Here is a 7,714-nt window from a genome sequence, read left to right on the forward strand (position 1 = left end):
AAACATTTGCCACGTATTAAAAGAATTCCATGCAGTCTTGAAAAGGTAGTACCATTGAAAAATGTGACATTTAAAAATATACACATTTTTAAAATTTTGTTCATGATATTTCCAAGAATATTATGAAAAATATAAAAAAATTCTTCATGTAAACAATGTAAAATTCAAAGAATTGTTCATGGAATTTAAAAAATGACAGTGTGTTTAAAAATATGTTTCCTGGCATTTTACAAGAACGCTTATGAACTGTAAAAAGGTTGTTCACGTAATTTCAAAAGATAATCATAACATATAATAAAATGTTTGTGATATTTTATAAAAACTCTCTAACAATTTCTTACATGTTTAAAAATATTGATGATATTTGGTAATGAATTTTAATTATGTTTTTTAAAATGTTTATTTTTTACTTCAAAATATTCAATGCACATTTTACAAATATTTCACATGTATAGTCGGATAATTGTTCAACATGTATCTAAATAATGTTCAATGTGTATCAAAACAAATTTTCCATTTGTATACAAAAAATGTTAAATCTGCATTCGGAGAAAATTGGCTTGCATTTAAAAAAATTGAAATAATGAAAATTAAAATAAAAACAGAGAATACAGAAAATAAAACCGACCCAAACAGTGCAAAAAGTTTCACTAACCGCATCTGAAAAGGTTCCAAAAATCACTGGGTTCATCTTGTTGGGCCAGCCCACATAACCGATTACTTGAGGCGAGCGTTGCTACGGTCTCACAATAAGCGAGACGTAGCATTTGCGGCAAATGAACAACATGTCGAAAAAGAAGAAGAAAAGACAAAGAAAAAGGCTTGGTTTCAGCAGGCAGATCGCACGCGGACGTTTGCCGCCTCGTCTGTGTGACATGTGTCATGCGGGGCTCACCTAGCATTATCTTTTATGTTTTGCAACTGAGCCTATGTTGCAGTTTTCCCACCGGTATGTTCTAAGATCTGAATCTGGATCCGTCGAGCGCAGTTGCCTCACGTGTTCCTCCCAAGCTCCCGTTCTTCCTCTAATTTGTGTAACGTCATTTATGTTGCAAAAATCCTTCTGCAACATCATCCATGTTGCAAAAAAGTGAAGACTAAAAAAATTGTAACACTTAAATGTTCCAGCAATATGAACTATGTTGCAAAGAGGGTTCTGCAACACTGACTTTGTTGCAACAATGAGGACGGGGTTAACCGTTGGTTGGACCAGATCTAACTGCTGAGTGGGCGGATCTTTTCAAATTATCTGTCGACGGACGCATAACACTGCCCAAAGACAAAACTACAAATGAAGTTACGTTGATGGAGACCTCAGCTAGGGTTTTCCACTTTTCCCTACCTATAAAGGGAAGCATATGGATAGAAATTGATTTTTATTTTTTTGCAGGGTAAAAAATCGTTTCCTATTTGCCACATGTTGCACAAATTGTCGCCGCAGCACTTGAGATATTTCTCTACTTGTACACAAAGTTTTCTCTTTCCGGTTTGGGGAACGTTCTCGAGCTTTGAGGCCGTTTTTTCTGGATTTGGGAACCTTCTAGTAAGTTCCCAAACCGGCTTTTTTTCCAAAAAAAATAGTTTTCTTCTTTGTCTATCCTTCCTGTTTTGCGTTTCTTCTTTCAATTTTGTTCATTTTTTTATTTTTAAGTTTGTATTTTATTTTATCAAAAAATGTTATCAAAATTTATAAAATGTTCGCACTTTCCTAAATATGTTTTATAATTTATTTTCTGTTTTAAAACTTTGCTCAGAACTTCCAAAACAGATTAGTACTGCGAATTTTGTTTACTTCTTTTCCAAAATTGTTCAAAACTGTAAAGAATTTCTGAAAAAAATCACATTCTAAATTTTTGTTTGTGAATTTCATAAAATATTCCTGTTTTCAAAATTTATTCACAAATTCAAAAAATGTTCGGGGAATTTCATAGAGTGTTTGCATTTTGAAAATGGTATTCACAATTTCGAAAAAAGTTCACATTTATCAAAAATTGTTCAAAAATTCAAAAAAAACGTGTTTTCATAATTTGTTCGCAATCATTTTGAAGAAGTGGTTTATAATTCTGAAATTGTTCGAATTTTTTATAAAAGTTATTTTCGAAATTTACTCGCAAATTCAACAAATTTTCAGCGAATTTCTGAAAATGTTTGCATTTTGAAAATGTAGTTCATAATTAAGGAAAGTGTTCGCGTTTTTGAAAAAAAATCTTCCTGTTTTCAAACTTTAATCACAAATTCAAAATTATTCTTGTTTCCATAATTTGTTCTTAAATTTATAAAATGTTCAGGGAATTTCATAACACATTTATGGATGTGATGATGAGCCTAATGGGTATCTGCAGCCCCTTTTCTTTGAATGTGTTTTCAGCAAAAAATTCTAGATGGCCATTTGAATTGAATGGAACACAGACCTAGATACCATTGAGATGCTTGCAGATGGCAAGAACAGATACGACAACAAGGGTTTCAAAGAAAGTATGATAGCAGGATGTTGGAGCGCATGGAAGCATAGGCCTGGCATCATCTTTGACAACAATGAAAGAGATCTACCACATTGCATAATTTGCTTCAAAGAGCATTACGGCACCATCTTGAAAAGAGCCAAGCCCAGCCTTAAGGAGGGAATGCAATCATGGCTAGACACATTGTGAACTTTTTTTTGTAATTATCTTTTTGTACCATCCATGTACAGTGCCATGTATTACCCCCTCATATTAATGAAAAACCGAGTTATGGTAGGGATTTTCCCTACTGTGTTAGCTCAAAGAAAAATTTCATAAAACATTCACGTTTTTAAAATTTTGTTCATAATTTCGGAAAATATTCGGGTTTTTTAATTTGTTGTTGTTTCTCTAAAAATGTTTGCATTTTCAAACAGTTGTTCGTAGTTTCAGAAAATGTTCTCGTTTTCAATTTTGTTCCATTAAAAAATGTTTGAGTCTTTAATAATTTGTTATCAAATTTTGTAAATGTTTGTTTTTTTTCAAAAAAATGTTTACTTTTGTGGAAAAGAAATTCACGTTCAAATTTCAAAAGAGGATTAAATCATTCACTACCTGTTGTTTATATAAAATAAGCTGCCATTTTTAGATAAAAAATCTGTTAAATACATTGGCTATCGACGTGGTACACAGGAGGTCGTGCGCTTGATACCACTAAGACATGTTTTTTGGGGGAAAATGTGAGTTGTTCTTTAAGCTTTGCCGCTGTCGTTCGTTTTTCTTTAAGAATCACGCTACAAATCTTGAAGTGGAGTCAGCCGGTCGCACTGGCTAGCAGCACGAGCGTTTCTGGCGTTGGTCATCCGACCTAGGCCACCGATTTTTGTTGATTTTTCATCGCACTCTACCACAAATGGGCCAACCCAGGTCAGCTGTCCCCTGTGCTAATCGTCTACTATTTGCCCCCAATAAGCGGCATATAGGAGGTCCCCTAGCACTTACGACAAATGCCCCCCCCTCTCCCGGTCGTAAAAGAAGTAGAAAGAAGAGTAGAACATGATGATAGCCAGTTCCATGTGTACGGGCCGATCGATCGACCTCAGATGGGCTTCTACGTACCTATAAGGGGGCGATGGATAAAAATAATTAGCATAGCCTGCAATAAATGAATGAAATATTAGTTGAGGGATACCCTTGCCAATGGTCACTCCTATCTTTTTAGAGGCTGACAAGTGGCACTTGTCACAACCTGCAAGTTTTTCTTTTTTCATAGATTTTTATAATATATTTCATCTCTTGAATTATGCGTCTAAATGCTAAACCAATTTCACCATTGGATTTCTTGCGCCGAAATCTTCAAAACTAGATAACATGTTAATAGGTTTCAAGGAACTTTTCCCCTTTTCCTGAAGCACATGAGATTCAAATATGTGCTTCTTGTGGAAGAAAACAAATGTGAAAAAACCCACCGCAAATCAATGCCTCCACTTGAAGCAAATATGCGCTTCTCGTGATAGTAAAATACATCGCATTTTTCCCTTTCCGTGTGTTCTCACAGGAGCAAACCTCCACGAGAAGCAAATATGTGCTCCTCGTGAAAGCAAAAAATCATGATTTTTTCTCTTCTCAAGAAGTGCAGTTGTGCTTCTCGCGGAAGCAAATCTGTGCCTCCACGTCTCTGCTTCTTATATGGAAGCAAAAAACAAAAGGTTTCGTGATCTTCCCTTACCGAGAGCCCAACAGAGAGGCTAACTGTATTAATTGAGGCCCAACACGGCCCAAATTTTCTAAAGGCCCAACTGATTAAAAAAGGCCGCACAGACATTAAAAAATGTAGAAAGAATTGGAGATGCGGGGGATCGAACCCCGTGCCTCCCGCATGCAAAGCGGGCGCTCTACCATTTGAGCTACATCCCCGTTGATGCAAAGGTAGTCTTAAATAGTTTCATTATCATTTATCACTTCCTTAATCCCAATGAAATGGTTATCAGAGGAACAGGCAGCAGGGTAGTACTGGCATAGGAATACACGCTCCCAAGAGTGAGAGTGTGTGTGTGTATAAGTTTTATCTAGTGAATTTTGTTCTGGCAATTTTACGATGATGCGTACTTGTTCAGAACAAGCAAACCGTGTAGAGTGCTTTGTACTAAAAATTATTCGCTTCTCTCTTTTTGTGGTATAGTCGTCCATGCTGTCAAAAACAAGCAAACCCAAACCTGTAGTCAGTTCTATGCCATTCTCAGGGAAGAGATGATGGATTCGTTTGGAACCATGTTTTTCCAAATGTCCAGACAGAAACAGCAAATGTTCAATGTACATTTACACGAAAGCAAAGGGGTTTGAAGTTTATCATGTTTTCTGAAGTGAGAAGTTTCTGTTTTGTCGAGGTGTTCGTACTGGCTGCAGTCTGCTCCTATCTCCTTGAAGGTTGTGATCAACCGTGACAAGATTTTGCCAAATGAAAGTATGAAACCCATCGAGCAAGGGTGCTCATTGCTCCACTCGGTGGAGCAGACAGTATCGGTGGCTGAGCATGCCAAGTGCATTTCCTTACAGACAAATAGGCCCCACAAACTTTGAGGATTAGTGGACCAATTAGAAAATCTTTCGTTGCTTTATTTTCTGGGGAAACTGGTTGTTGCTTCAAAAGGTTAAATTCTTTAATATTGTAAAACATAGCTTCTGGAAAGAAGTATTTTCTGCGTTTTTGAAAAAATGAAGCATTTCCATGTAGAGATGCAATCCATGGCGTCGTTACGAAATACAACAAATCTAAGCAGGTCAATTATTGGCTATTGGAGTATGGTGCACGACACGAGGCCCAAATGCAGCAGCAGCACATTAAATTTCCAGTAAGGCACACATGTTGTGCCTGCATTCTTCATGTGAAGAGTAAGAGAAACAATGCAATTGCTAACAAGAACGAATTGCATGCATGGTGCAGTAATATAATCATGACTAGATACATGGCCATCTTATTATCTAGGCATATGGCTCGTATGTATATATACATAGTGTCATAGTCCATCACAAAGTGTATTCCTTCCTCAAGTAACAAACAGTAGCAAGTCAGCATGCTATAGCTTTAAACGGGAGCATGTATTCATGGGCTTAGTAGTTACTATGAGATGTTGGAGTGAAACAAACAAGCCATGTGTTTTCCTATATGAGTTGTGCGAAAGAGCCGATCCATCTCTGGCCCTGCTTCTCCTCGCCCACGCAGTCACCGAGCACAATAGCTACCACCGCTGCCACAAACAGTAGCAGGATGAAGTGGCCTTTTGCTCTCTCTTGTAAAAAGAACTGAATTATCCTTGCTTGTTTCGAAGCATGGAAAAAAAATGTAATTCTGACCTAGTCCATTGGTGTTTTGTTCAATAGCAATGGAGCCTGAATTCTTTTCATCTTATTCCTAAAAGAATATCCTTTCATCTTCCATTTGTTTTTGCATTACTCATTTTTTTAAATGAATAACAAGACCAAGAATTAACGGGAGACAACCTCAAGAAAAAAAATTAACAAGACGTAAAATGGAAGGGACTCATGCTGACAAACTGGAAATTGCCCCATCTATCTAAATCGTTTCATGTGAAATTCTGGACGTGTTTCTCCATCAAGATGTGAATTGTGGCAAAAAATACATTCATTGAACATATTTAATTTTACATCAAAAATATTTAGCTGATGACTATTGGTGAGAGTGCTACATATCCATCGTGTGAGCTGTGAAGTGCTATCCGTATGAAGATGAAAGAAACAAGAGAAAGATGTGATAGCTTCCGGGTGTTCCTACACCCTCTATGAAAAGTACATTTTTAAAAATGAAAATAAATCATAAAAACCTGAAACTTTGTGACATCAAATATGCTCAAACTTTTTAGGAGCTTGCAAGTTTTCGTAACGAAATATCATATAAAGAAAGGTGTACACATGAGAAAGATATGTCAATGCTAAAAGTGCTCAAAACTTTGAACACTGAAATCTTTTTCTTGTGTACAGCTCCTCGAATGTTTTTTTCTGCATAAAAACTTGCAAGCACCTACAAAGTTTCAGCATATTAGATGTCGCACAGTTTTAGTTTTTTCTTTTTGAATTTATTGTTCATAGAGGGTGTAGGGACATCCTATGACGCCCGGATAATTAAGCTATAGTAATCCTCCGCTAATGATGCCACGTCATCACATTACTGTTGCTAATCCTCACTTGATCCAAATCATGATTCAAATTCAAATTCAAAATTTAAAGTCAAAAATCCAAGTTTGTCAAGCATGAAAACTAAAATGTTCAAAAGGTGGCAAATAATCCTTGGATATTTATCAAGTTGGAACCAACCTCATTTGAGTTCCCAAAATGCCCCTGGGATTTTATCTTGTGGTCCAACAATAATTAAATTGGCCTTTCCAATTTCTGAAAATGGTTAGCCAACTCCTTTTGACTCCAAACTTTTTATGCAACTTCACTTTGTTCCTATCTATTTTTTGTGCAAAGTGCCACATTTAACAAAAATAATTCAGTAGCTCTTTTAAATAGGAAACAGAGGCAATTCAAAAAAATAAATAAAAGAAAAGGCCACCACCCCCTAGTGGGCCTCGTGGCCCAGCTGGCCATCCAGCTGGTCGGCCAGGCCGGCCCACTCGAACCACCCACGCCGCCGAGGGGATAAGTCTCCCCCTCGGCCTCGTCCTCGTCAGCCCCAGATTCCTCCCCTCTCACTCGGCTCTGTCCCTCTCGGTTCTCTCTGCCGGAGCGCCGTCGGCACCGTTGCCGCGGCCTCGACCCCTCCCTCACCACGCCAACGCGTCCAACGGCTCCACCGGCCTCCTCCACGTCGGCTACAAGCCCCGGATGGAGCTCGGAGTCGGCACATCAAGCGGATCGACGCCTCCCCGACTCGTCTCCCTTCTCGAACGCCGCTGCCCTCGTCGTCGTCTCCGGCCACCTCGACCCTCCCCGAGCCCACTGCCGCCTCCCTACGCTCCGCTGTGAGCCCTCGCTGTTTCCCCTTTTTTTCCCTGCCGTCCTCCGTCACCGAGGCCGCGCCCGGGCCTTGCGCTCGTCGCGTCCGCGCCCGTGGCCGTACGCACGCGCTCGCGCGCCCCGCATCGTAGTCCCTACGCGCCCGTGCCGCGCCGGCCACGCCCGATGCGTGTGCCCGCTTACCGCTACCCTCCCCAGCGCGCTCACCGCGTCCCCACAACCCCAGCGCTCGCCGGCGTCGCCCTGTACAGCCACCCTGCGTCGCCCTCCCGCTCCACCACAACTGCCTGCCCGTC

General features: G+C 39.4%; 1 non-coding gene across 1 annotated transcript; it reads right to left on the reverse strand.

The window, feature by feature from the left end:
• Positions 1–4,285: 4,285 nt before the first annotated feature.
• Positions 4,286–4,358, reverse strand: TRNAA-UGC (transfer RNA alanine (anticodon UGC)). The gene has a single exon. It is a non-coding gene; the product is annotated as a tRNA-Ala (tRNA).
• Positions 4,359–7,714: the final 3,356 nt, after the last annotated feature.

Source organism: Triticum aestivum, chromosome 3A (genome assembly GCF_018294505.1).
Source record: "Triticum aestivum cultivar Chinese Spring chromosome 3A, IWGSC CS RefSeq v2.1, whole genome shotgun sequence".
In the NCBI taxonomy this organism is placed as follows: domain Eukaryota; kingdom Viridiplantae; phylum Streptophyta; class Magnoliopsida; order Poales; family Poaceae; genus Triticum; species Triticum aestivum.